General features: G+C 40.9%; 1 non-coding gene across 1 annotated transcript; it reads right to left on the reverse strand.

Annotated features, from left to right (window-relative positions):
* Window positions 1-405: 405 nt before the first annotated feature.
* Window positions 406-536, reverse strand: LOC115871122. Its single transcript, XR_004047103.1, has one exon. It is a non-coding gene; the product is annotated as a small nucleolar RNA SNORA38 (small nucleolar RNA).
* Between the last annotated feature and the right edge of the window lie 2,288 nt (window positions 537-2,824).

Raw genomic sequence — 2,824 nt, forward strand, 5'->3', positions numbered from 1 at the left:
ATGCACGTAGAAATTGAACATTTCATAAGGAAAACCAAAGAAGAATTGATACATCTGAATTATGGTGCTGGTGAAGAATATAAAAAGACCATAGACTGCCAAAGACAAACAAACAAATCTGTCTTGGAAGAAGTACAGCCAGAATGCAAGTCCTTTGGATGTGCCATCAGGAGAGCCAAGTCCCTGGAAAAGGACATCCTGCTTGGTAAAGTTAAGGAGCAGAGAGAACAAGGAAGACCGCTGACAAGATGGATTGGCACAGTGGCTCATCGATGGGCTCAAACCTAAGAATGATGAGGACGGTACAGGACAGGGCAGAGGTTCATTCTGTTACACCGAGTTGCTGTGAGTTGGAACTGACTTGGCCGCACCCAAGCACAACAATATTATTATTAGTTTTAGTTTTAGTGTGGGATGGGGGTGCTGGAGACTGCGAGGAGCAAGCTGGCCCCAAATGCCTCCTAATTCACATTTCTTTGCCTCCAATTCTTACATGTCCAAGGACAGGGAACTACAGACACGCCTTTGTAGGAGGACAACAATACTGTTCTTAAAGATGTAATAAGATTTGAGTACTCCGTGCACGGGTTTGGGTTGACGGCAGGCCCGACCACACGGGCCGCTCTCATAGAGCCCCATGCCAGGGCAAACTGTAACCTGGCTTTGTCCCGTGGGTGTCAGGCACTGAAGCGGGTTGCACAGTGGAAAAAAAAATTAAGTACTCAAGTTTGTAGTAACAATGCATCAACAATTGCTTGCTTGATTGCATTTTCTACAATTTTTCTAAAAATTCTTAAAGCAAAAGGTGAACCATCTTGACATTCTAAAGTTCATCCTAGAACTAACAAACTCATCCAGTCTCTTTCGTCTTCCACTGTCATGCCCTCCCCCGTAAGCAATCCTTCTAACGTATTCAAGGTACAGTATTGCTTCAAGTGTTTGCACTAAAATAAAAGAGACATGCAATGTCACTCACCCTCCGTGAAAAATTTGCACAAACAGAAACTCTGTAACCAGCACCAATAGCAAGTAGATACAAAGAGAACTCCCACAAACCCTCTGGTGTCTCTTCTAGTCACTGTTGCTCAGGAAACCATTATCCTCACTAATAATTGCACAGATCCATTTTTCTTGCTCTGTACTTCACACAAATGGGACCATGGCACCTGCATTTACATGTTTGAACTCCTCAGCTCAACATTGCGTTTCTGATCGTCACCCATATATTTATGCGCACTTGGGGATGGTTCATTCTCATTGCTGTAAGGCAATACATTTGTGAATATTCTACTGTTTATTTCCATTATTTATTATTATTTTGTTAATTTCACATTTTGCTCTACAAATAAGGGTTTCCACAAACCTCTGTTGTCTTTTGGTGAAAGCCTGCATTTTGACAGGCCTGGCAGTGTAACTGTTAAGTCATAGTGTACATATGTTTCGGTTCAGTCTGTATGGACAAGGCTATATCACAAAGTGAGTATTTGTGTCAAGTTGCGGGCTTCTGTTTTTATTCATATTCATTTTATGTTCTTACATCTCATTTTGTTTCCTACTTTTTCCCCTCCAATCAGCATTATGGATTTAAGATCTTGCATGCTTCTATGAGATCACTCAGTTCATTACTTCGAACTGCTGCAGAGCCCCTGGGTACAATTACGGCATGCTATTTTTGAAATGATAGAATGTACACCAACGGGGGAATAGTTACATACAGTCAAGAATGCTGTGTTCTTGTAATTGTTAGGTGCCATCACGTCAGAACTGACATCTCGTGAACCCATGCTGATCAGAATAAAATGATGCCTGGGATAGTACCATCCTCACAATTGTTATGTTGGGGTTGGATGCTGCAGCCAGTGTGCCAACCCATCTCATCTTTTCTTCACTGAAAGTCTGCTTTACGAAGCTTGATGCTCTTCTCTAGGGACTGGTAAACCTAATAGCATGCCCAAAGGATGTGAGGGGATGTCCCACCACATTACTTCTAAGGAGCATGCTGGCTGTAATGCTTTGCCTACACAGTAATTCAAAGGCCTCAATTCTTCCTTAGTCTTCTTTATTAATTGTCCAGTTCCTTACATGCATAAGAGATGAGTGAAAATACCATGTCTTGGGTCAGGTACAACTTAGTCTTCAGAGTGACATATTTGCTTTTATAACATCTTTAAAATGTATTTTGAATCAGATTTACCCAATGCAAAAGGCCATTTAATTTCTTGACTGCTGCTTCCCTACTAATTGGATTGTAAATCCAATTAAAAATCTGTTTATTGTGATGTTGCTTCTTAGTTCAGTTTTGTGAATTTCTGTTTTCTTTATGCTGAATTGTGAAGGCTACAATCTTTGATATTCATGAATACTCTTTATTTTCAGAAAATAAGGATGTGTCTGACTCCATGTTATTCATCTAGTCTGACTTATTAGATTATTTACTCACCATGCAGATTGAATAAGTATGGTGAAAGGATATAACCCTGTCATTTATCTTTCCTGATTTTGGTCTACCCAGTATCCCCTGCTTCTTGGCCTACATACAAGTTCTGCATGTGCCTAAGGAAGTGTTCTTGATGTCTGTTCTTCGCAATATTGTCCATCAATTGGGTACCACTTCTCTGCACAATCTTTGCACAGTCAATACAATGGCAGTAAAAAGGCTTCTGTCCAGTGCTCTGTGCAGGTCCAGCCTGATTTACCATGGAAAAAAGGCCGGGCGATCTGCTTTAAAATATTCTATGACTGAAAATCCCAGGGAACACCGTTTGGTTCTCACATCCTAGGATTCCTCATGAGTTGCACTCAACGTAATGCACCTGGTTTTCTC

The sequence above is a fragment of the Echinops telfairi genome, unplaced genomic scaffold, assembly GCF_000313985.2.
Source record: "Echinops telfairi isolate 266 unplaced genomic scaffold, ASM31398v2 ScPeMD7_3533;HRSCAF=4204_0, whole genome shotgun sequence".
Classification (NCBI taxonomy): domain Eukaryota; kingdom Metazoa; phylum Chordata; class Mammalia; order Afrosoricida; family Tenrecidae; genus Echinops; species Echinops telfairi.